At 47.1% G+C, this 27292-nt stretch overlaps 1 protein-coding gene across 1 annotated transcript in view; it reads left to right on the top strand.

Annotated features, from left to right (window-relative positions):
- Positions 1-27292, top strand: part of SDK2 (sidekick cell adhesion molecule 2) — a 655374-nt gene that overhangs the window by 338122 nt on the left and 289960 nt on the right. The window lies entirely within an intron of this gene.

Below are 27292 nucleotides of genomic sequence, written 5' to 3'. Positions count from 1 at the left end.
CTCCTTGTGACTCTGAGCAAGTCACTTAACCCTCCATTGCCCCATGTAAGCCGCATTGAGCCTGCCATGAGTGGGAAAGCGCGGGGTACAAATGTAACAAAAATAAATGTTACTCCAAATCTGCTACAAGCACCAGCATGATATCTGCATCACAGATCTGCTCTGGTCTTGTGATCTGTTGCTGTGTTCCTTGTCCTTTCTGTAACTTGCAGACACTGCAGTAGATTTACTTACTCTACTGCCAGCGATCTAATTATTCATTTAAAATATTTAGAACCCGCACAAAACATAGAGCTCGGTCATATTGAACCTGCTGGGTTCTCTCATATTTTTTTTTTTATTACGGATTCTAATAAAGACACGAAGGACAGTTCTCTAAATTGACGCCTAAAGATACCGAAAAATAGCCTTTATGCACGCAATTGGCGCCATTACTTGGCAATAACTTGCATAAGTGCGAAACGCTATCGTATAACATACATGCCAAAATTGCTTAGGGGTAAATTCAATAAACGGTGCTGAAAGATTGCGGCACGGAGCCCTGTTCTAGAAACAATGCTCCCGAGTTGAGCGCCGTGTAGAGAATAGCACACACAGCTGATTCCCACACTCAATGCTGGGCACCGGTTTTTACGCCAGATGAAACCTGTTGCTCAGCTCTTGGTATTTGTGCGTGGAAATGGCACTACCATAGTAATGTAGTACACAGTAAATGACGACAGACAAAGACCTGGTCCATCCAGTCTGCCCAACAAGATAAAATAATTTTACATGGTATGTGATACTTTATACCTGAGTTTGATTTGTCCTTGCCATTCTCAGGGCTTAGACCGTGGAAGTCTGCCCAGCACTGTTCTTGTACTAAAAGTTCTGAAGATTCTGGAATCCTTAAGCGTTACAAGATTCCAGAATCCCAATTAGTAGCAACATTCCATGTAGAACCCCAAAGAGTAACATAGTAACATAGTAAATGATGGCAGAAAAGGACCTTACGGTCCATCCAGTCTGCCCAACAAAATAGGCTCATTTACATGGTATGTGTTACTTTATATGTAGACCCGAGTTTAATTTGTCCTTGCTTTTTAAGAAGTACCTCTCATACCCCCCCCCCCCCCTGTTTTACAAAGCCACACTAGCAGTTGTGATGGGGCGGGGCAGGGTGCGTCAGGGGCATACGCCCTCTTTTTTTTTTTCTTAGGGCAAATAGTGTTAGCTTGGCAGAGTTTAAAAAGGGTTTGGACGGTTTCCTAAAGGACAAGTCCATAAACCGCTACTAGGAAAAATCCACAATTTCGGGAATAACATTTATAGAATGTTTGTACGTTTGGGAAGCTTGCCAGGTGCCCTTGACCTGGATTGGCCGCTGTCGGGGGCAGGATGCTGGGCTCGAAGGGCCTTTGGTCTTTTCCCAGTATGGCATTACTTATGTACTTATGGTAACCCTACCTCATAGTAACCATGTTTAAGCTGCAGTAAGCATGTGCTAGCATTTACCACAGGTTTGTAAAAGGAGCCCAAAGTGTCTGTATAAGATAGGCTGGAAAAAGGTGCCTATATGGCCTTCACACACAGGCAACTTATAACATTACCCTCAGGTAGCAGGATACATAATCAAATCGTCCCCTGTCCTAACTCATCAGCTTCTCACCTTTGATAGCAATGCACAGAAGTGTTTAAACATTTTTTTTTTAAACTGCGCCAGATGGGATGAACCCCTTGGCCGTCTCCTCACTCTGATGATAGATCTTGGAAAACACTGCATCGCTTTCTAATCAGATAAAATGTTTATTCAAACAAATTGATGATCTGCCCTATTAGATGGTTTTCAAGCATTATTTTCTCGGTGAAAAATCCATGCAGCAACATTGTAATTGATTGCTGTGTACTTATAAAAGGTGATATTAGCAGGCGTTCCACATCTGAAGGTCAAAACTGAGGATTAGATTAAAAAGGACTAAAGATTCACCCTTGGCTAATGAAGCTGACATTTATAAAAATGATGACATGGTTTGGCCCTGATAAAGCTGCAGAGTTTGTGAATCTGAAAAACAATGCATTGTTGATAAACAATGAACTGGGAAACCAGGTCAGTGATCCAAGAGAGGCAGGTGGTATCTGTGGCTGAAAAAGTCTCATGGCACACAGCCAGAATCGCCAGGTTTTCAGTATAATGTGTTTGCTTTCGGTAAACCGGACGTTTTTCGGGCTATCGGGTGCATTAAATCTTAGTTGCCAAATATCAGTCCATTCCTCCAGCTTCGCTAGGTCCTTCCTCATGTCATTCGCACCCTCCAGGGTGTCCACCCTGTTGCAGAATTTGGTATCATTCACAAAGAGACAAACCTTACCAGACAGCCCTTCCGCAATATCGCTCACAAAGACATTAAAAAGAGCCGGCCCTAGGACCGATCCCTGCGGTATTCCACTGACGACCTCCTTTTCCTCAGAGCAAGCTCCATTTACGAACACCCTCTGTCTCTTTCCATTCAACCAATTTTTAACCCAATCAGTTACTCTAGGTCCCACACCGAGAGCACTCATAGTAACATAGTAGATGACGGCAGAAAAAGACCTGCACGGTCCATCCAGTCTGCCCAACAAGATCAACTCATAACCTGATATAAGTGTGGGTATCCAAGTATGGCAAGGGCATGTGTAAATTTTAGTACTATGTAAGTTATACATATAAGTGGCAATCCCACCCATGCCCCTTCCATGCTGCACCCATGCATTTATGCACTATCTTCCCAAATTCTGTATATTGGTGCCTTAAGTTGTGCGCGCTAATTTGGCTGCATGGCTAAATTGTGTGCACAACTTAATTGATGAACAAGTTAATCGGTGCCGATAATTGGTACTTAGTGGCACTAATTGGCTTTAATTTAATTTATGCACACAACTTTCTAGGCGTATTCATTCTATAACACAGTGCATGTAAATTCTAATGTGCAACAGTCAAAAAGGGGGTGTGGCCAGGGGCATGGCATGAGCGGGTTGTGGGCATTTCAGAAAGCTATGTGCACTATTATAGAATACACCTGATCTGCACCTAACTTAGGCCTGGTTTTAGGTGGCCTAAATGGGTGCACCTAAATTTTAGGTGCAAGAACGGTGCATGAGCGTATTCTATAAACTACGCTTAACTTTACGTGTAGTTTATAGGATCGCACTAACCACGTGGTTTTATGCCACCAATATTTAAGGCGCCTTATGTAGAAACTCCCTCTATGCCACTTATAGAACACCACTTAGGTGCTTTGCTGCCACTCACACATATAAGTGCCCACTTACCCGTGAAAGTGACTGTATTCTGTACACTTAGGTGCCCAGGCAGTGGGCGTCCTCTTCATGTGCATATTGGATTGATGCCCTGTTCAGCTTATGAAGGCTCTTGAAGCACCTCAGTCTCCACTGCCTCAGGTACAAACTCTAGGGACAGAAAAATGCTTATGGTACTTGAATGCACCCCAGTTCAATAGCTTTTGGGCTTTCAGGTGATATATAAGAAATTAAAATAAAGCAACTATTTCTGATGTACTGATGATTATCATCAACTCTTGCTTACTTTATTTATTTTTTGTCTATTAGATTGTAAGCTCTTTGAGCAGGGACTGTCTTTCTTCTATGTTTGTGCAGCGCTGCGTACGCCTTGTAGCGCTATAGAAATGCTAAATAGTAGTAGTAGACTCGTAACCACTTGTAACCACTCGCCTCCACCTACCCTCCTCTCCTCCTTCCCGTACACATTAATTGGTTTGCTTACTTTATTTTTTGTCTATTAGATTGTAAGCTCTTTGAGCAGGGACTGTCTTTCTTCTATGTTTGTGCAGCACTGCGTACGCCTTGTAGCGCTATAGAAATGCTAAATAGTAGTAGTAGTAGTAGTAGTAGTAACTCTACCAATTTATTTATCAGTCACTTATGCGGAACCGTGTCAAAGGCTTTGCTGAAATCCAAGTATACCACATCAAGCGCCCCTCCCACTTCCAACTGTTTGGTCACCCCCCAGTCGAAGAAGTCTGTCAGATTCATCTGCCAGGACCTGCCACTAGTGAAGCTATGCTGCCTCGGGCCCTGCTTTCCATTCACTTATTCCCCATTTGCTGTGGTTTTTGAGTTCGCTTCTTCCCATTTCCTTGTTTCCGTATTCAGTAGTCCTTTCTCTCTTATGTAGCAATGTACTATTAATTTGCAGGCAATCCGTGTCTCTCTTGTTTACTTTACTGTGCTGTCTTAACATCCCCCATCCCCCAAATAAAGATTTCTGGCAACAAAGACATTCCAATTTTCCTTTCCAGTCTAGCTCACAGACTCACAATTACTGGCCGATTGAAAGCCAGCTTGTGCTGCTGACTGGCTACGCTGGTGGGTAAATAGGGCCCTGAATTGTTTTTGATTAACTGTTCTTTTGTATGAAAGTAAAATGAATGAGCTGGCAACATTGTTAGGGTCAAAATAATGGCTGTGTTAGATACAACTCTAATTGGTTTCTTAAAAGAAAACTTTCAGCCCGAGACAGAAAAGCTGAGCTAAAATGACAGAGCAATCAATACATTTTTGTTTAGCTGAAAATATACTTTTCTGACAATCAGGAGAAAGAGGTGCGGGGTGGCATTGTCTGGGAGTAAGACTAGAAGGCAATGAATGTAGCTTGATTACAGGCAGGGCTGGATACACTTCCACCCTTTTGCCATTCATGTTACATTGAAAGACTGCATCAGATACTGGAGTTGCAGAGGAGTTCCCTCCCCCTCCCCTTCTCCCATGCTAGGTGTGCAGGGTACTGTAGGCTCTGGCTCTCACTGCTTCCTATGCCAGGACATCTGCATGGTCCCATCAGTGACCCAACAAAGCTGGAAGGGCCCTGACAAAAGGAATCTCACCTGTTCATTTTGCTAAGAGTTCTGTGATGGAGCACTGAATGGCGAATGTGTGAGTGTGTGAGGTACTGTACCTGTTTTGTACTGGTACAGTGTGTGTGTGTTGTTGTTGTACCTGTTTTGTGTTGGTACCATGTGTGTGTGTTTGTGTGTTGTTTTACCTGTTTTGTGTTGGTACCATGTGTGTGTGTGCTTGCGTACATGTTTCTGAGGTACTGTACCTGTTTTGTACTGGTACAGTGTGTGTGTGTTGTTGTTGTACCTGTTTTGTGTTGGTACCATGTGTGTGTGTGCTTGCGTACATGTTTCTGAGGTACTGTACCTGTTTTGTGTTGTACTGTGTGTGTGTGTGTGAGGTGCTGTTCTTGTTTTGTGTTGGTACTGTATGTGTGTTTGTGTGTTGTTGTACCTATTTTGTGTTGGTACTGTATGTATGCATGTGAAGTGCTGTACCTGTTTTGTGTTGGTGTTTGCATGTGTGTGTGTGTGTTTCAGGTGCTGTACCTGTTTTGTTTTGTGTTGTACTGTGTGTGTGAGGTGCTGTACTTGTTTTGTGTTGGTACTGTATGTGTGGTTGTACCTATTTTGTGTTGGTAGTGTATGTGTGCATGTGAAGTGCTGTACCTGTTTTGTGTTGGTAAGTGTTTCCATGTGTGTGTGTGAGGTGCTGTACCTGTTCTGTGTTGGTACTTATTTGTGTGTGTGTATGTGTGTGAACTTTGCTGAAGTGCTGTACCTGTTCTGTGTTGGTACTTATTTTGTGTGTGTGTGTGTGTGTGTGTGTGTGTGTGTGTGTGTGTGAGAAGTGCTGTACCTGTTTTGTGTTGGTAAGTGTTTGCATGTGTGTGTGTGTGAAGTGTTGTACCTGTTTTGTGTTGGTAAGTGTTTGCATGGGTGTGTGTGTGTGTATGTTTCTGTATGCGAAGTGCTGTACCTGTTCTGTGTTGGTACTTATTTTTGTGTGTGTGTGTGTGTGTGTGTGTGTGTGTGTGTGTGTGTGTGTGTGTGTGTGTGAGAAGTGCTGTACCTGTTTTGTGTTGGTAAGTGTTTGCATGTGTGTGTGTGTGAAGTGTTGTACCTGTTTTGTGTTGGTAAGTGTTTGCATGGGTGTGTGTGTGTGTATGTTTCTGTATGCGAAGTGCTGTACCTGTTCTGTCTTGGTACTTGTTTGTGTGTGTGTGTGTGTGTGTGTTTCAGGTGCTGTACCTGTTTTGTGTTGTACTGTGTGTGTGTTATTGTACCTGATTTGTGTTGGTACCATGTGTGTGTGTGCTTGCGTACATGTTTCTGAGATACTGTACCTGTTTTGTGTTGTACTGTGTATGTGTGTGTGTGTGTGTGTGTGTGTGTGCTTGCGTACATGTTTCTGAGATACTGTACCTGTTTTGTGTTGTACTGTGTATGTGTGTGTGTGTGTGTGAGGTGCTGTACTTGTTTTGTGTTGGTACTGTATGTGTGTTTGTGTGTTGTTGTACCTATTTTGTGTTGGTACTGTATGTGTGCATGTGAAGTGCTGTACCTGTTTTGTGTTGGTGTTTGCATGTGTGTGTGTGTGTGTGTGTTTCAGGTGCTGTACCTGTTTTGTGTTGTACTGTGTGTGTGAGGTGCTGTACTTGTTTTGTGTTGGTACTGTATGTGTGGTTGTACCTATTTTGTGTTGGTAGTGTATGTGTGCATGTGAAGTCCTGTACCTGTTTTGTGTTGGTAAGTGTTTCCATGTGTGTGTGTGAGGTGCTGTACCTGTTCTGTGTTGGTACTTATTTGTGTGTGTGTGTGTGTGTGTGTGTGTGTGTATGTGTGTGAACTTCGCCGAAGTGCTGTACCTGTTTTGTGTTGGTAAGTGTTTGCATGTGTGTGTGTGTGTGAAGTGCCGTACCTGTTTTGTGTTGGTAAGTGTTTGCATGGGTGTGTGTGTGTGTATGTTTCTGTATGCGAAGTGCTGTACCTGTTCTGTGTTGGTACTTATTTGTGTGTGTGTGTGTGTTTCAAGTGCTGTACCTGTTTTGTGTTGGTAGTGTATGTGTGTGTGTGAAGTGCTGTACCTGTTTTGTGTTGGTAAGTGTTTGCGTGTGTGTGTGTGAGAGAGAGAGAGAGAGAGAGAGAGGTGCTGTACCTGTTCTGTCTTGGTACTTGTTTGTGTGTGTGTGTGTGTTTCAGGTGCTGTACCTGTTTTGTTTTGTGTTGTACTGTGTGTGTGTGTGTGTGTTGTTGTACCTGTTTTGTGTTGGTACTGTGTGTGATTGTGAGTGTGTATGTGTGTTAAATGGCAGGCCTACAGAAATTGGCCGAATCTTCACTTTTCAAAACCAAGGACTTCTATTTTCTAAGTTAAATGTCACTCTGTTCCCTCCTCTGTCACTACAGACCTGGACCATGTACCGGAGATCTCAGGCGTATTTAACAAGGAGCTAGTCCAGCTCAGCTTCTCAAAGAACTGACTGTTTTATTTCTTTTAATTTAACCATTTATAACCCGCTCTGCCTAAGAATTGAAGGCATTTTACACAATCAGGTAACTACAAAAAGCAAAGTAATAAAAGCAATTGTGTGGATCGTGGTAAAGTGAGATCTAAATGACTGATTTCCATCATTGGAACCCTTTAACTCACCAAACCCAGCTCACGTGTAACCTCATTTGATTGACTGCCCTTGACCAATCTTGCTACAAAGTACAGTACAGTCTCGATTATCCGTTGTAAGCGAGACCGGCCCATTGTCGGATAATCTGGAAAACAATGGTAACCCCTCAAACAATGCACGGAAAACTTACTTTATGCACAAAGAACAGGCGTATGGTATCTTTAATTAAAATATTGTTAATCAACAGTGAAAAAAAATTGTACAGCAGGCGAAGTACTGTACTGTACAGCTTCAGATTAGAACTGGGCAAGGGAAACCATCCAGCTTATTTTCGAAGGAGATCGCCGGCCATCTCCCGACACAAATCGGGAGATGGCCGGCGATCTCCTGAACCCGACCAAATCGGTATAATCGGTAGCCGATTTTGGCCGGTACCAACTGCTTTCCATCGCGGAGCCGACCAAACTTCAAGGGGGCGTGTCGGTAGGGTAGCGAAGGCGGGACGGGGCGTGGCCATGAGATGGCCGGCTTCGCTCGATAATGGAAAAAAGAAAGCCGGCCCTGACGAGCATTTCGCCGGCTTTACAAGGTCCCTTTTTTTTCAGGACCAAGCTTCAAAAAGGTGCCCCAACTGACCAAATGACCACCGGAAGGAATCAGGGATGACCTCTCCTTACTCCCCCAGTGGTCACCAACCCCCTCACCCCCCCCAAAAAAATTTTGCCAGCCTCTATGCCAGCCTGAAATGTCATACCCAGCTCCATGACAGCAGTATACAGGTCCCTGGAGCAGTTTTTAGTGGGTGCAGTGCACTTCAGGTGGACCCAGGCCCATCCCCCCCTACCTGTTACACTTGTGGTGGTAAATGGGAGCCCTCCAAACTGCCCCCCAAACCCACTGTACCCACATGTAGGTGCCCCCCTTCACCCATAAGAGCTATGATAATGGTGTAGAGTTGTGGGGAGTGGGATTTGGGGGGGCTCAGCACCCAAGGTAAGGGAGCTATGCACCTGGGAACTATATATATTTTTTTATTTTTAGAAGTGCCCCCTAGGGTGCCCGGTTGGTGTCCTGGCATGTGAGGGGGGCCAGTGCACTACAAATGCTGGTTCCTCTCATGACCAAATGCCTTGGATTTGACCGAGTTTGAGATCGCCGGCATTATTTTCCATTATGGCCGAAAACCGATGCCGGCCATCTCAAACCCGCCGAACTCTGACATTTGGCCGGGCCCAACCGTATTAGCGAAAAAAAAAAGATGTCCGGCTATCTTTTTCAAAAATACGGTTGGCTCCGCCCACTTAAGGCGCCGGCCCCAAAGATGGCCGGCATCGTTCGATTATGCCCCTCAGAGTCCCCAGATCCAAAAATTCATGCATAGAAGCATGGGCTGAAATCACAAACAGGAAGAGAAGCCATGCACTTCTTAACTCGGATGAGGGGTGAATGAGGGACTATCAGCTACAAAGCATGGTTCCCTTGCAGAGAGGAATTGTGTCAGCTCAAACGTAGCTCAAAGATGGCTTCCTTGCAGTGCGTGAGGCTAAAAAATAAAAAGAGAAGCCACACGCTTCTCAACAGCAATGCAATGACATGACCATGGGGGGGTCTGTTGGATATGCTGGATAGTCAGATAATCGAGACTGTATTGTACTATGCAAATGAAATGTGACTCCTGATAGGGTGAATAGGGTGTACTCAGGTGCTCTGGGACATGGTGGAGAGGATGTACGGAGAAGCACATTTCTGCATATCTGCTGGAATTGTCCTGAGGGACAGGAATTCTGGACGGAAATACAACAAGCAATAAAGATGTGCTGGGTCACTGTGTAACTGGACACCCAGATTTTTGGCTTGGGAATGGTGGCAATGGTAGGGGAAGGGTAACTAACCTAATTGAGATGAATGTGGTGGCACATTGCAAGATGGGAGCCAGAAGGAAGCAGCAGGAGGCACCCACCCTGCAGAAACGAAAAGGGTGTATATACCAAATTGGAGTCCCGCCCTATAGCCAGAGAGGTTGGAGAAATATTTGGAGTGCTGGAGAAATACGAGGGGTGGTTTAATCTATAGGTTTTTTTTTTGAGTCAAGCTGTTGCTTGCTTCAAAGAATTGGGAACAGGCTGTTGGGATAAAGAGGGATTTCTAATTATGAGAATTTGGCGAGGGAAGATCCAGGAGTGGGGAGGAAATGGTTGGGGGAACGGGGGCTAAGTAGACAGAGGTAGCACGAGGAAGGGGGAGGAAATGTAAAATCTGTGGATTGAAACTGCTGTACGAAAGGAACAATAGTATACCACATTGTTATTGACAGTTTGAGATATAAATAAAAATTACCAAACTAAAAAAAAAAAAAAAGACAAATCCATCCAGACTTCTTCACAAGAGCACAAATCTCAAACACCTTTAGTTTCAGAAGGAATGGATCCTAAGGAGCTTAGCCGAGATTGGGTGGCAGAGCCGGTGGTGGGAGGCGGGGCTGGTGGTTGGGAGGCGGGGATAGTGCTGGGCAGACTTATACAGTCTGTGCCAGAGCCGGTGGTGGGAGGCGGGGCTGGTGGTTGGGAGGCAGGGATAGTGCTGAGCAGACTTATACGGTCTGTGCCAGAGCTGGTGGTGGGAGGCGGGACTGGTGGTTGGGAGGCGGGGATAGTGCTGGGCAGACTTATACGGTCTGTGCCAGAGCCGGTGGTGGGAGGCGGGGCTGGTGGTTGGGAGGCGGGGATAGTGCTGGGCAGACTTATACGGTTTGTGCCAGAGCCGGTGGTGGGAGGCAGGGCTGGTGGTTGGGAGGCGGGGATAGTGCTGAGCAGACTTATACGGTCTGTGCCAGAGCTGGTGGTGGGAGGCGGGACTGGTGGTTGGGAGGCGGGGATAGTGCTGGGCAGACTTATACGGTCTGTGCCAGAGCCGGTGGTGGGAGGCGGGGCTGGTGGTTGGGAGGCGGGGATAGTGCTGGGCAGACTTATACGGTCTGTGCCAGAGCCGGTGGTGGGAGGCGGGGCTGGTGGTTGGGGGCGGGGATAGTGCTGGGCAAACTGTGCCAGAGCCGGTGGTGGGAGGCGGGGCTGGTGGTTAGGAGGCGGGGATAGTGCTGGGCAGACATACGGTCTGTGCCAGAGCCGGTGGTGGGAGGCGGGGCTGGTGGTTGGGGGCGGGGATAGTGCTGGGCAAACTGTGCCAGAGCCGGTGGTGGTAGGCGGGGCTGGTGGTTGGGAGGCGGGGATAGTGCTGGGCAGACTTATACGGTCTGTGCCAGAGCCATGGTGGGAGGCGGGGCTGGTGGTTGGGAGGCGGGGATAGTGCTGGGCAGACTTACACGGTCTGTGCCCTGAAAAGGACAGGTACAAATCAAGGTAAGGTATACACAAAAAGTAGCACATGTGAGTTTATCTTGTAGGGCAGACTGGATGGACCGTGCAGGTCTTTTTGTGCCGTCATTTACTATGTTACTATGTTCTCCTTTGGAAAAGCCTGGGTGACTGTATTTCCATCTTTTCCTATTATTAGTTTTGTCACAGACAAGCTTCATAAAGAATTCTTTTAGGGTTTTTTTTGGAAAAAAAAAAGCCTTAATTTGTCTGGCTTTACTATCCCTACTGCTGTATAAAATCAGCTTCGCTGCACACTACACTGAACTTTATAGAAAGTGAGTGAAAACATAATTTGCGGCATTGCTAATAATGAACTGCTTGGCAGAGTGAGCGTTTAATTGGTGTTTCAACAGGAAAAAAAAATAACCAACACATACGTCCACACAGAGAAGGCGAGTATTTGTGAAGGATAAAAGGCAATAAATCCACTGATTCATAGAACGATTTCGCCTAATTGTTTATTTGCCCAGAAAAAATTCTTAGGGGGTCGATATTGAATGCAATTTATATCTGGCTGGAAACAGCTCCTGGCTGGTTAAATCTCTTGATTGGACCTAACTGCTCATTTTCAGCCACAGTTAACTGACTAGCACTGCTGAACGTAACGGGTCAGCGCCAAACTCAGAACTGGCTATTTTGGGCATATTCTGGGGGCAGTTAAGTGCGGATATTCAGAACTTAAGTGACCAGGTTAAAGTCAGTCCTCTCTTTATGCAGTAACCCATAGCTCGTTAAGCAGTGGTGTACCAAGGGGGGGGGATGGTGGGGGCGGTCCGCCCTGGGTGCACGCCGCTGGGGGGGGGGGTGCCGCGCGCCGGTCAGCGTCGTTCGTTTCCATGCTCCCTCTGCCCCGGAACAGTAACCTGTTCCGGGGCAGAGGGAGCATGGAAACGAACGACGCTGACCGGCGCGCGGCACCCCCCTAGCGGCGTGCACCCGGGGGAGGAGGGGGTTCTTTCACCGGGGTGGGGGGTCGCACTGCATGGGGGGGGCGCTGCACCCGGGGGGCAGGACACATCGGCGATCCGCCCGGGGTGTCAGCGCCCCTAGGAACGTCACTGTCGTTAAGTGCTGAATACCACAGTTAACCGGCTATGTTAGCTGGCTCCACAAACCCAGAAATTCAGTGCCGGCGCCCAGACATTGCTCAGCATTGAATTTCCCAGTTTAGCACTGGAGGCTGTCAGCAAAATGCTAATCACTGCTGGCTAAATATGGATCCCATAGAGTTTTTCTCTCTTTATTGACCATCAATCTGATTTTTATTGTCCCTGCCTGCACAAGGAAGGTCAGCTGGAACTCCTTTCCCTCTCTGGCTTGCTTTGGCATCACTCATTTATAGAGGTAGAAACATGACAGCAGATAAGGGCCACATGGCCCATCCAGTCTGCCCATCCTCGGTACCACTAACTCCTCCTTTTCCTAAGGGATCCCGTGTGCTTGTCCCATGCTTTTTTGAATTTTGGCACGGTCTTCGTCTCCATGACCTCCACCGGGAGGCCATTCCACGCATCCGCCACCCTTTCCATGAAAGAGTGTTTTCTTAGATTCCTCCTCAGCCTATTTCCTCTTAACTTCATCCTATGCCCTCTCTCATTCCAGAGTTTTCCTTCAATTGGAAAAGGCTCTCCTCCTGCACTTTAATGCCACTGAGGTATTTAAACATCTCTATCATATCCCCTCTCTCCCACCTCTCTTCCAGCGTATACTTGTTGAGGTTCATAAGCCTGTCTTTATATGTTTTATGACAGAGACCCTTACCAATTTTGAAGCCGCCCTCTGTACCAACTCCATCCCATTTAGAATTGCACAGAATATTCTAAATGGGGCCTCACCAGAGACTTATACAAGGGCACTATCACCTCTTTTTTTCCTGCTGCACCCGAGCATTCTTCTGACTTTGGCCACTGCCTTATCTACCTGTTTGGCCACAATCACCCCCAAGTCCCGTTCTTCTTCCGTACACAGAAGCTCTTCACCCCCTATATTATACCTTTCCCTTGGATTCTTGTGACCCAAGTGCATGACCCTGCATTTCTTAACATTAAATCTTAGTTGCCAATTATTGGACCATTCTTCGAGCTTCGCCAGATCCTTCCTCATGCTATCCACACCCTCTGGGGTTTCCACCCTATTACAGAGTTTGGTATCATCTGCAAAAAGGCAAACCTTACCAGACAGACCTTCCACAATATCGCTCACAACGATGTTAAAGAGAGCCGGCCCAAGGACCGATCCCTGTGGCGCACCGCTGATAACATTGCTTTTCTCAGAGCAAGCTCCATTTCCACTACCCTCTGTCTCCTCCCGCTTAACCAGTTTTTGGCCCAGTCAGTCACTTTAGGATCCATACCGAGGACACTCAATTTGTTTACCGGTTGCCTGTGTGGAACCGTGTCAAAGGCTTTGCTAAATTCCAAGTGCGCCACATCTAGTGCCCCTCCCACATCCAACTGTTTGGTCACCCAGTCAAAGAAATCAATCAGATTTGTCTGACGTGACCTGCCTTTAGTGAAACCATGCTGCCTCGGGTCCTGCAGTCATTTCGATTCGAGAAAGCTCACAATCCTCCACTTTAGAAGCGTTTCCATTAGTTTACGGTCCACTGATGTCAGACTGACAAGTCTGTAATTCCCAACCTCCTCCTTACTTCCTCCCAACCTCCTCCTTACTTCCACTCTTCTGTAAAGGGACCACATCCGCCCTTCTCCAGTCTTCCGGCATGTCGTGTCCCCTACCTCAACGCAAGCGGTGTCCTCGGGTTTGCAAGGTCCTGTCGACACGCACACTTGACTGGCACAGCCCTGAGCCATGTGTGTGTAGTTCTTCTCTGGCTGCAGGCTCCTTGATTGCTTTGCTTCCACCCAAAGGAAGAGAAAGTAAATTAATATCTTTCTATTGGTACCCTATTGGTATTGTGTACCCTTCGGAGAGTTTCCTTCAGTGCTGTAAGGCACAATCTGTTTTCCTCATGCACATCACTGACTAAATGAGAAATGAACTGATTTGTCCCATGTGCTTACTGGCACTTCCAGGTCCTGGGGTGGTACATGAGGGTTCTAATAAAGACTGGCACTCTGTACATATATACTGGCATCACAGAAACATGGGAACCAGCTGAGTGTCTAAAAGACATTTCAAGCTTGGTCTAAGGAAGGCTTTGTTAAAAAGGAACAGCTGATAAACAGTATAGAGATACCAGCTTCTTCACTCTGACAGGGCAACCTTCGAAAGCTAATCAAGAAATGTATTAAGTTATGTCCAATAAAAAACGTATCATCTTATTTTCTTTTCCATGTTTTATTTTACTACTACTACTTAACATTTCTAAAGCGCTACTAGGGTTACGCAGCACTGTACAATTTAACATAAAAGGACAGTCCCTGCTCAAAGAGCTTACAATCTAAAGGACAAGTGAATAGTCAGTTCGATAAGGGCAGTCAAATTGGGGCAGTCTGGATATCCTGAAGGTAAGAGTTAGGTGCCGAAGGCAGCATTGAAGAGGTGGGCGTTAAGCTTCTTCACTCTGACAGGGCAACCTTCGAAAGCTAATCAAGAAATGTATTAAGTTATGTCCAATAAAAAAGGTATCATCTTATTTTCTTTTCCATGTTTTATTTTGTTTGATTTCTATTGATAACCTTAAGAGTGGACTAACACGGCTACCACACTCCTTCACTCTGACAGAAAGGGTTAAGCACGGACTTCAGACTAGCCAACCAAAGAGAAAATCTTCATACTGCAGCAAATAAAACAGAGGTCTACATCCATAATACTGAAGCTTGAGTTGGAGATGAAGCCAGGATCTTCCTGCTGGAAAGAGCCTCCACTGTGCTACATGCTTAAAGAAGACCAACTTGATGTGCTGTTCAGCACCAAGTTCTGGACAGCTCCTTTGACAGACAGGAGGACATTTGCCCAGTTCAAAATTACTAGTACTTTTCAAATTCAGACTTAAAACACGTCAGATTGAACTGTAGTATGTGCAGAGTCATTGTCCCGTGAACTCTCTATAGCGATTATCATTTATTCCAAATTTTATATACCACCTAATTCGCGATGCAGGTCTAGGCAGATTAACAATAAACTTATGTTCTGGAAACAGAAAAGAGCTCCAGTATTAGACAGTAAAGTTACACGTTCGCTCAGAGCAGAAGCGTACAATCGCATAGTTGTTGTCTTCCACCCATATCCCTCTGTGAAATCATCCACCATCCACATTGAACAGAAACAGATTAGTTCTCTAAATTGTCTTCAAATTCCATTCTAAAAAGATATGCCTTAAGAGCTGACCTAATTGCGTCCCACACAAACTTAACAAACTGCTAAAATTCAATTATTTACGATAACTGACACTAGTTAGAACTTGGGCACAGATCTGCCTGTGTGCTATTCTATAACACTGCACACCTAAATTGTCACGTATGCGACTCAAAAGGGGGCGTGGCTATGGGAGGGGCTTGGGTGCAGTATTATAGAATTTCAGGGTTACATGTCCAACTTGTGTGTTGGGATTTATATCAGGTTTCGGGCGTAAGTTCTCACACCCAAAGTTGGGAATCCGGCTAAGCGCTATTCTGTAAGGGTTTCTCAGCCCAGAGTGTCCTTTACGCTATAGTACTTAGTGTTGATTTTTCCCGCCACCTACATTTCAACACCATCTACTGAATCTGGTCCTGTATGTTTATTAAGTTCCTGATATATTGCCTTTCACGATAAAATCAAAGTGGTTTACAGCCAATATAAATGAATTTAAAAGAAAGAAATGAACTCCATAAAATAGCAGGAAAAGAAGGAAGGATGCCAGAGCAGTGAGGGGATGGGAAAAGAAAAGGAAGAGAAGGAATGCTTTGCAACAGAGCATCCGGAACGCCAAAAACCCTGGGAATTCCAGTGTGAAAAGGAGAGCCCTCAATTTCTTATACGATTGTTCAGATCAAAGAGAAATATGGAGGGAGGTCCGTAAATGTGGAGCAGTGCAATAGCGCTCACATACTCTGTGGAGCACTATGGACAGGTTGAGTTCTGCTTGGCTCAGCTCGCCCTGGAGCACTCACCAGTCAGTTGACCTGTTTTATAAATGTGCCATGTTATGCTGCTCTTGGACTGGCTGTGCTCAAGCTGTGCTAACTTCTCTGATGCAAAACTTTCTGTTTGGTTTGGGTTTAGCCTTGGTGCATGTGCAAAAGGTCATTAGTCTGTGTAATCAGTTCCATTTGGTGCTAGCATAATTCATCAAGATGGTTTTACTGTGTACTAGGGTGTGATAACTATGAGGAGTGATGGCCTCATAATGCATGTGTTAACATTTAGCCTCATCTTCTGTAGAAAAACTGGACTTATTAGATCCTGTCTGTGTCTGTCACTCCCTAATAACTTTTCAGCCATTCATCCAATATTATTTTAATTCGTGCCACAGAAAGCAGTGTGCCCAGTGACCCCTGGCTCAGATTTTTTAAGTATTCTCAATGCCCTGGTACTTGCAATCTCTTCTTCTTTTCATTTGGAGACAGCAGAACGTGCTGTGTTGTCATCAAGTATTTCTAAAGCTGCTTTACCATTGGTTCCCGGCTGCGGTTTGCTGTCGACTCCTTTTCTCCTCAGTTTGGCCTTGGCACCCTCCAGTCAATCAGATGTTCAGGATACCCACAATGAATATGCATGAGATAAATTTGTATACACTGGGGAGACAGTATTTATCGCATGCATATTTATTGTAGATCTTCTGGGTCCCAAGGGTATATTTTTCATTAAAGCCAGACTTCTCGAATCTGTCTGTAATGCTTCTTGCTGTTCTTTGTAACACAGACGTTTACGCAGCCAATGTTAAGATTCCTGGAGCATCATGAAATGTCCAGTGGCGTAGCTACGGGGGCCTGGGCCCCCTCAAACTTGCTCCGGGGCCCACGGTTTGTCTGTTGGGGGGTCCCCAACCCCCGTCAGCTAAGGCGTCTGTCCTGTGCTGGTCTTACATTGCTGGCGCCCTGTCCTGTTTTTCAGCGCCTTGCACGCTCATTTTAATGAAACTGAGCATGCTCGCACTTGGTCAGTTTCATTAAAACGAACATGCATGGCGCTGAAAGCAGGACAGGGCACCAGCAATGTAAGACCAGCGTGAGACAAATGTTTTAGCTGGCGTCTGGGGGGGGGGGGGAGCAGCGGCAGGGAGGCAGAGGTGGTAGTATTCCAGCAGTGGTGGGGGGAGAGCAGCAGCAGTGGTGGGGGGGGGAGGCAGAAGCGGTGGGGGGTGCAGAGGTGGCAGCAGGAGGGCAGCAGCAGGGAGGCTGGCCAAAATGTGCCCCCCCCCACCTTGGGCTCTGGCCCCCCCTCCCGTCGAGGTCTGGCTACGACCCTGGCACAGTCACTAGCGCAGCTTAGTAAACAGGGAGCAGCGGCGTACCGAGGGTGATGCGGTGGGGACGGTCTGCCCTGGGTGCACGCTGCAGGAGGGGTGCAGCTGTGCGGCTGTCAGCCGGGGCAGAGGGAGGAGGGAACTGGCGGAGCTGATAGCCGCTCAGCTGCTCCCAGCACCCCAGCAGGTAAGAATGCACCCAGGGGGGCTTGGAGGTGATGTGCCGGGGTGGGGGATGCTGCACCCGGAGGGGTGCCCAATGGCAATTTGCCCTGGGTGGCAGCCGAACAAGGAACACCATTGACAGAGAGAGTTAGTATTCTATACCGGGTGCATTTCTTGCTACTTAAGGATCTTTTCCCCCTCCACATCGAGGAGAAGAATCACGTGGCACCGACACTTCTGTTATCAAGGCCATTCTCAAGTTTTTTTTCCTCCTGTACCAATAGGTCAGGTTGTCTTGCACTGAGCTTTTTCTCAGCTGCAGTGGGAATGTGCTATGTTTTCCTCTGACGTTCTGTAACTATCCAATTTTATTTGTAAGTATATCAAAAAGAAACTATCCAGTTTTGCCCTTATGGAAAGAAAAATGGAAAGGGGACAGAATCTGATGTACATACTGCCTTTCTGTAGTTACAAGCAAAGCGGTTTACATATTATATACAGCAGGGCCGCTGAGAGACTAAGCCGGACCCGAGACAGGGCTGCTGCTGCCGGACCCGAGACAGAGTCGTCGCCAGGCCAGGGGCAGGGCCGCCACCCCCTCCTAGGATCATCGTCGCCACCGCTGCCTCCCCACCACAGGATCGCCACCGCCGCTGCCGCCCCCACCTGTCGCAACTGTAACTACCTTGGCTGGTGGGATCCCAAGGCCCCTCCAGCAGAAGAGGTCTTCCTCCAGCGCTGCTCTTCTTCACTCCGTTGCATGGCCTGCCTCTGCGGCTGCTTTTTCTCTCACGTTGCGCATGGCCTGAAGTCCAGCCTCCAAGCGGGGGGGCCCGGCGCTAGAGTTTTCTCTCTCCTGCTCCTGTCGGTACGCGATCACCCGGGTCCTGTCAGGAGCAGGAGAGAGAGATTTAGAGACCTCAGCACCAGGCCCCCCCTTAGAGGCCCAGGGAATTTTGCCCCCACCCCCACCCCCCTCTCTGCAGCCCTGATATACAGGTACTTATTTTGTACCTGGGGCAATAGAGGTTTAGGTGACTTTCCCAGAGTCTTAAGAAGTCACCGTCGGGAGGTGGTGGAGATGAAAACGGTAACGGAATTCAAAAATCCGCGGGGATAAATATAAAGGAATCCTGTTCAGAAGGAATGGATCCTCAGAAGCTTAGCAGAGATTGGGTGGCAGCACCGGTGGTTGGGAGGCAGGGCTAGTGGTTGGGAGGTGGGGCTAGCGCTGGGCAGACTTCTACGGTCTGTGCCCTGAAAATGGCAGATACAAATCAAGGTCAGGTATACACATAAAGTAGCACATATGAGTTTATCTTGTTGGGCAGACTGGATGGACCGTGCAGGTCTTTCTCTGCCGTCATCTACTATGTTACTATGTAAGTAATCTTATCACTTACCTGCAACAGTTTTCTACCAACTGCTTTTCACTTCTCTCATTGCCCCTTTCTCATCACATAGTAACATATAGTAACATAGTAGATGACGGCAGAAAAAGACCTGCACGGTCCATCCAGTCTGCCCAACAAGATAACTCATATGTGCTACTTTTTGTGTATACCCTACTTTGATTTGTACCTATGCTCTTCAGGGCACAGACCGTATAAGTCTGCCCAGCACTATCCCCGCCTCCCAACCACCAGCCCCGCCTCCCAACCGCTGGCTCTGGCACAGACCGTATAAGTCTGCCCAGCTCTATCCCCGCCTCCCGACCACCAGTCCCGCTTCCCACCACCGGCTCTGGCACAGACCGTATAAGTCTGCCCAGCACTATCCCCGCCTCTCAACCACCAGCCCTGCCTCCCAACCACCGGCTCTGGCACAGACCGTATAAGTCTTCCCAGCACTATCCCCGCCTCCCGACCACCAGTCCCGCTTCCCACCACCGGCTCTGGCACAGACCGTATAAGTCTGCCCAGCACTACCCCCGCCTCCCAACCACCAGTCCCGCTTCCCACCACCGGCTCTGTCACAGACCGTATAAGTCTGCCTAGCACTATCCCTGCCTCCCAACCACCAGCCCCGCCTCCCACCACCAGCTCTGGCACAGACCGTATAAGTCTGCCCAGCATTATCGCCGCCTCCCAACCACCAGCCCCACCTCCTGATCTTGACTAAGCTCCTGAGCATCCATTCCTTTGGCACAGGATTCCTTTATGCTTATCCCACGCATGTTTGAATTCCGTTACCGTTTTCATTTCCACCACCTCCCGCGGGAGGGCATTCCAAGCATCCACTACTCTCTCCGTGAAAAAATACTTCCTGACATTTTTCTTGAGTCTGCCCCCCTTCAACCTCATTTCATGTCCTCTCGTTCTACCATCTTCCCATCTCCGGAAAAGGTTCACCTTGCACTTTCTTTGCCAGCTGAGCTAAGGTGGTTCTGCTGACCGATCAGACCAGCCCTACAAATCCTGAAGGTGTCCTCCTGGCAGGGTGAGGAGGAAGGTCTACTTGGCTGGCCACTGGCTGCATTTTTAAAAAATGTTTTCAAGACAGTTAGAGGACATGAAGGTAGAGCCCGCTGCATCACTCAGCAGGGTTCGAAGAAGTTTACATCTGTGCCTGTGTATAGTAACAGCAGCTAGCTTTCTTTTCTCAAGAAAAACAAATCATAAAAATAAAAATTCAGCACATCTCTCACATTTGATAGCAATGCACGGAAGTGTTTAAATTTTTTTTTTTTAATGTGCAAATGTATTCCAGCAGGCGTGAATCTGTTGCCTCTGCAATTTCTTTTGAAACTTAAGTATTTTTAGTAGTCAGATTTCATTCTGGCAATGACCCTCATCTGTGCTAATACTGTTGATTTCATAAGGTACAAAACAAATGAAAGACTTCAGATGGAAGCTGAATTTCTCTCTACCCTGCAGGAAAAGCAGAACCAGAGTCCCCCAGAGTACTGATAAAAACCTGTTCTGAAACATGCCTGCACCTATTTATCATACAGACACTTTACTTTCGGTAAAGGGGAAGGGGAAATTATATTTATTTCTTTTTTAAGTTTGGAGCCTGGGAGGAGAGGTGTGGCTGACAGGTTTTTAACATCATAAGGAGTATGCAGCTAATCTATTCCATTGTAGGTCTGTGGAAAATGACTGAACATCACATTTATCTGAAGTGTGATGAGAGGTGGCCAGGGTCTCCCTGCCTAGGCTGTTGGATTTATTTTTCTCGGAGGATTGTGAGGCTTGATGCTGGAGAGGAAGGGCAAAGAAAAACATAGGTTTTCTGGCGAGTAGACAGTCCGATGCTCAGAACTGCCATAGTAAAGCCGACAGTACAGAACCCAGAACAGCACAGAAAACTAGCTCAACAGGACTCAAAGGAAATGGTATTCAACTTATAGACACACAGTAAAAGCGAAAGCAAGGGGAAAAAACATGCTTGACACATGCACAGAACAGTTTCATGGTAAGCGCTGCTCTTGTTTCCATGCTAGAGAATGACACGGGGACGGGGCCCCGCAGTAACCACGGGGATGGGGACGGGGAGAGAGCTTGCGGAGACGGGGCAGGGACGGATCCCATGGGGACGAGGTGGGGATGGTGCGGGGACAGGATAGAACCCACGGGGACGGGGTGGGGATGGGGACAGAGCTCACGAGAATGGGGACAAATCTTGTCCCTGTGTCATTTTCTACTTTGAAGCCTGTTAATGAACTGGACTATAATTATTTATGTTTGACGACGATATTTTGATTTTTTGGGAAAAACAAGCAGACATGCTGGCCACAACTAGCAAAATTTGCATGGAGGCTCCTGTACATCCTGCTACCAGCACATCTTCTAAGATGACATCTTGTATCGCAGGAGGGACTGTGGAAGACAGGAGAGCTAGATTGAATCCTGAGATTGTTAATGATTTCTTATTCATTCACAGATTTAAAAAACATAGCAGTGCTTCATAGGGTGTATTTTCCCCTCTAGGGCATACAGAATGGGCTGTATTTTATACCCCTTGACATTGTAACAGTGTGAATTAGGATTCCTTGAGGTAGTAGAAATCAGCTATTGTTGGGGGTGGAAGGGTAGAGGGTGTGTGGGGGGGGTATTATAGTTTTCTATTTGTTTGAGGCTTCTGCAGATGTGGACAGAGCCTATGGGGTGGGGATGGAGACAGGACCAGCGGGGACGGAGACAGAACCTGCGAGGATGGAGACAGAACCCATGGGTATGGGGCAGGGACGGGGACCAATTTTGTCCCCATGTCATTCTCTAGTGCATGCGCCAGGCAAACCTGAAAGCCAAGCACACAGCGGCATCTGTTTTCTGTGCCTTTAAATAGAAGCGTGTTTCTTTTTTAACTTGGAAGGGCTTATATTTAAGCGCAGGAAACAAGTTCCAATGTGTGCTTTCACTTTCGGGACTCGCACACATAGGCGCCCCGTATAAGAGGCTCGGGGAGGCTAAGCCTCCCCAGCCCAATGGTCGACTTCCGGGTGTTGCGCCCACCCTACCCGCTCCCCTCGCGTGTGCGGTTTAATTGTTTTAGTTCCGTGGCAGGGACGTCATTGACGTCACTTCCACGGAGAATACGGAGGTCAGCTCCGCCCTCTTGGCAGCGACATGACGTCATTGACGTCACCACGGAGGTAAGCTCCGCCCCCTTTAGCCTCCCCAAAACAGTTGGCTACCGACTGTCTGTGCTCGCACACATTCATTTCTCAGGACCAGCGCTTCTAGGCTTGCACAAGCTTTCTTCCGCTTCCAAAAGAAATCAAAACTGGCAGATTTTAAAGAGAGAATCATGATAAATCCTCTCTTCAAACACCCTAATTCCTGCTCTGAGTCGGCATTAGGTTTTCAGCGGTAAGGTCGGCTTTGTTTTGTGCACTGTTCTCTGAGCATTGGGAGGGAAGAGGAAATGACCTCGTGAACATCCGTTTGACTGCATTTGCAAGCCATTTGCGCTAATTTTTGGCGGTCACATTATGTCCCACGCTAGAGCTCTCTGATCATTCTATGCTCACTAATGCCGGCGCTAATCGCCTCTAGTACTCGCGTTATATTTCGAACATCAGCCTGAGAGAGCAGGGCATCCCGTAGAGACTGCACCGCCATGTGTAGAAACTCATTATTGGGCCTCACAGACTTAAGCGTAGGTGCTGAAAAGCAGGGTCAGGTGCAAAAGACAGCGCTCAACGGTAGACTAGAAGCCCCAGGGGCTGCATCTCTGACAAGGATATCTGAACATCATCCTCTCGGTATCTTCAAGGAAACAAACAGGCACTGCTTCGATAAATTGAAATCAGAAGATAATATTTAATAGAAAAATGAATTGAAAATAAAGAGGCATTATCTGATCGTGAGTGATGAAGTGATGGAAAGCTGATCGTCTTGTAACAGTGCTGAGGGCAGGAGAACTGTTTTGCACACTGGTGGGAAATCTGACATTTGAACACTGAGACATGCTGGTGATGCAGATGTAACATAGTAGATGACGGCAGAAAAAGACCTGTAAGGTCCATCCAGTCTGCCCAACAAGATAAACTCATATGTGCTACTTTTTGTGTATACCTGACCTTGATTTGTATCTGCCATTTTCAGGGCACAGACCATAGAAGTCTGCCCAGCACTAGCCCCGCCTCCCAACCACTAGCTCCGCCTCCCACCACCGGCTCTGCCACTGTCTGTCTGGTGCCTTATGAATTAGGGCTTCAGTTATTGAGAGCGAACTCTTTAAATAATTTTTCAATCAGTGTGGACTAGTTTCTATATATCAAGCCTAAAAAATCATTTCCAAAATGAATTACGCCTAAGCGTATTCTATAAAGGGCTAAATTTAAAAGTCTATGTTTAATTGTCAAGGTCCTCAGACAAAATTGAAGAATAAGTTAACCCTTTACACACCTCTAAGACCTCTAAGGTCCTCTCAAGGATCATCACCGTCTGTCCCCCCATCAAAAGAAATTGTATGATGTCATACTCGCCAGCCGAGGCTTCTCAGGAGTATCCCCCGCGCTCTGGAATTTACTCCCAGAGGGGCTACATATAACTCGAGACTACCTCTACTTCAGGAAGCATGTGAAAGCCTGGCTCTTCTCCCAAGCCTTTAATACATAGGGTGACTGACTATACACTCATTCTGCACCTGGACTAGCCTGCTACACACACTGTAACTTAGACCATAGTAACATAGTAGATGAAGGCAGAAAAAGACCTGCACGGTCCATCCAGTCTGCCCAACAAGACAACTCATGTGTGCTACTTTTTGTGTATACCCCACTTTGATTTGTACCTATGCTCTTCAGGGCACAGACTGTATAAGTCTGCCCAGCACTATCCCTGCCTCCCAACCACCAGCCCCGCCTCCCACCCACCGGCTCTGCCACAGACCGTATAAGTCTGCCCCACCACCGGCTCTGCCACAGACCGTATAAGTCTGCCCAGCACTATCCCTGCCTCCCAACCACCAGCCCCGCCTCCCAACCACCAGCTCTGCCACAGACCGTATAAGTCTGCCCCACCACCGGCTCTGGCACAGACCGTATAAGTCTGCCCCGCACTATCCCCGCCTCCCAACCACCAGCCCCGCCTCCCAACCACCGGCTCTGGCACAGACCGTATAAGTCTGCCCCACCACCGGCTCTGCCACAGACCGTATAAGTCTGCCCAGCACTATCCCCGCCTCCCAACCACCAGCCCCGCCTCCCACCACCGGCTCTGGCACAGACCGTATAAGTCTGCCCTGCACTATCCCCGCCTCCCAACCTCCAGCCCCGCCTCCCACTACCGGCTCTGCTAGCCAGTCTCGGTTAAGCTCCTAATCTCTTGCTTAACTATACAAAGAACTTGCCTTGAGTTTAGCCACCCGTTTATTTACCCATCTTGTCCCCACCTATACATCTACATTTGGCCCCTCAGCTATATGGTAAGCTATATTGTAGAAAAGCATTCGTATCACAGCTACGTTATTTGAATGTTCTAATGTGTGTTTATTAGTATTTTGCTGACATTGTATTATGTCTCTGCTGTTTGAATTCCAGTGCTGTTAAATGTGTATATTTTTTATACTGTTTCACTGTAGTTCTATTATTAGGTTTCAATTTACTGTTTCCAAGTTTACTTCATTTATTGTATTTATGTTTATTCTTGGTTATTTTACTATCGTTATGCTGTTAACAGAATTGTAAGTTTCAGGTTAAACTGTATATGCTGTAGACCGCCTTAGGTGAACCTCTTATTCTTATTATTATTAGCATTTGTATAGCGCTACCAGACGCACGCAGCGCTGAACACCTGATACAAAGAGACAGTCCCTGCTCAAAAGAGCTTACAATGTAAATAATACAGACAGACAAGACAGTTACGGGTGAGGGAAGTAATGGGTGAGAAGGGAGGAAGGGACAAGGGGAGGGCAATTGTGGCTAGGAGCTAAAAGCAGCAGTGAAAAGGTGGGTTTTCAGCATAGATTTGAAAACGGTACTTCCTGTATAGCAAGCGGTAAGGTCACATTGGACTTGCCGCCGCTTAGTAAAAGGGACCCTTAATTACAATCATTGTTATCTCCAGGGGCGTATCTGAGGTTCGGCGGTAGGGGGGGCAGGGGCTAGAGTGAGGGGGCACATTATAGCCCCCCCTACCTCCGTCAACCCCCCCCCCCCACCGCCGTCAACCCCCCCCCACCGCCGTTAACACTCCCTCCCTCCCCCGCCTACCGCCGTCACCTACCCCGAGGTCCGCTTCCTCCAGCTTTTTAAAATATTGCTTCAGCTGCGACGTCACACTCCATCCAACTGGAAATAAAGATGCATGCAGCTTTCACAGCGCGTTGCACGACGAGGATGAAAAAGTTAAAGATCGCGGCTGGGCTGGCGGGGGGTTGGGGTCCCCCGCCAGCTAAAGCAATATTTTAAAAAGCCGGAGGAAGCGGACCTCGGGGTAGGTGACGGCGGTAGGCGAGGGAGGGAGGGTTAACGGCGGTAGGGGGGTCCGGGGCAAAATCTGCGGGGGCCCAGGCCCCTGTGGCCCCATGCAGATACGCCCCTGGTTATCTCACATCACTGCCCAAGGAACAGCATTAAGGTGCCTCCCCCCCTCCTGGAGAGTTATAGGTATGAAACGTTTTCCCGTACACACAAAATGAGAAAGGACCCCCTATCCTGCAGCGGGAGGCTACTTTGCCAAAAGAAAGACTTCAATATGTGAGTCAGGTCCGGCTGTTCAGGTGTGTAACTAAAATGAATTGTGCTCCCCCTCCTCCACGCACACATCCCCCACACACTTTCACCTCATTCTCCAGCCTCTCCTTGTCCCCACCCCCACCCCACATACTCTTCCTCTAGCCTGTCCAAGCCCCCTACCAGTGAGCGACCACAATCCTGTTCTACCCCAGTCCCTTTAAGTTGACTCTTTCTTCTTTGGAGTTTTGCTGCCAGTGCTGCTTCCAGACCAGCAATTCTGTTTTCTTTCAGCCCTGTGCAGCTTTTTGTGAGTTTGAGCTGCCCAGTGCTTCAGTTCCCAGGCTGTTCTTAGAGTCTCATGAGAATAGTACAGGAGTTTAGGCAATGCACAGCTCAAACTCACCCAGAGAGAGCCGTGCAGTGGTGGAACAAAACAGAACAGCTGTTCCAGAGGCAGCAGCATCAGCGAGCATCTGGAGAAAGTGGGGGGGGGGAGGCGGTTGGAGTGTTTATTAGGAAAAGAGAGTTAGAGCCTCACATGGGGTTAGTACACTAATTCCCTTATCTCTTATTTGTCCTGTTTGTTTGTCCTAATTAGATTGTAACTCTGTAGAACAGGGACTGTCACTTCACGTCCAGTGTACAGCGCTGCATACGTCTAGTAGTGTTATAGAAATGATAAGTAGTAGTAGTCTTTGGGATTCCTGAATCTTGCTACTCTTTGGGATTCCGGAATCTTGTTACTCTTTGGGATTCTGGAATCTTTCTACTCTTTGGGATTCTGGAATCTTGTTACTCTTTGGGATTCTGGAATCTTGCTACTCTTTGGGATTCCGGAATCTTGTTACTCTTTGGGATTCTGGAATCTTGTTACTCTTTGGGATTCCGGAATTTTGTTACTCTTTGGAATTCTGGAATCTTGCTACTCTTTGTCCTTATCTCATATTTGTCCTGTTTGTCTGTCCTAATTAGATTGTAAGCTCTGTCGAGCAGGGACTGTCTCTTCATGTTCAAGTGTACAGCGCTGCGTACGTCTAGTAACGCTATAGAAATGATAAGTAGTAGTAGTCTTTGGGATTCCTGAATCTTGCTACTCTTTGGGATTCTGGAATCTTGTTACTCTTTGGGATTATGGAATCTTTCTACTCTTTGGGATTCCAAAATCTTGCTACTCTTTGGGATTCTGGAATCTTTCTACTCTTTGGGATTCCGGAATCTTGTTACTCTTTGGGATTCTGGAATCTTGCTACTCTCTGTCCTTATCTCATATTTGTCCTGTTTGTCTGTCCTAATTAGATTGTAAGCTCTGTCGAACAGGGACTGTCTCTTCATGTTCAAGTGTACAACACTATGTACGTCTAGTAGCGCTATAGAAATGATAAGTAGTAGTAGTCTTTGGGATTCCTGAATCTTGCTACTCTTTGGGATTCCAGAATCTTGTTACTCTTTGGGATTATGGAATCTTTCTACTCTTTGGTATTCCAAAATCTTGCTACTCTTTGGGATTCTGGAATCTTTCTACTCTTTGGGATTCCGGAATCTTGTTACTCTTTGGGATTCTGGAATCTTGCTACTCTCTGTCCTTATCTCATATTTGTCCTGTTTGTCTGTCCTAATTAGATTGTAAGCTCTGTCGAGCAGGGACTGTCTCTTCATGTTCAAGTGTACAGCGCTGCGTACGTCTAGTAGCGCTATAGAAATGATAAGTAGTAGTAGTCTTTGGGATTCCTGAATCTTGCTACTCTTTGGGATTCCAGAATCTTGTTACTCTTTGGGATTATGGAATCTTTCTACTCTTTGGGATTCCAAAATCT

The sequence above is a fragment of the Microcaecilia unicolor genome, chromosome 6 (genome assembly GCF_901765095.1).
Source record: "Microcaecilia unicolor chromosome 6, aMicUni1.1, whole genome shotgun sequence".
NCBI lineage: Eukaryota > Metazoa > Chordata > Amphibia > Gymnophiona > Siphonopidae > Microcaecilia > Microcaecilia unicolor.
This window is presented reverse-complemented; position numbering and strand designations above follow the sequence as displayed.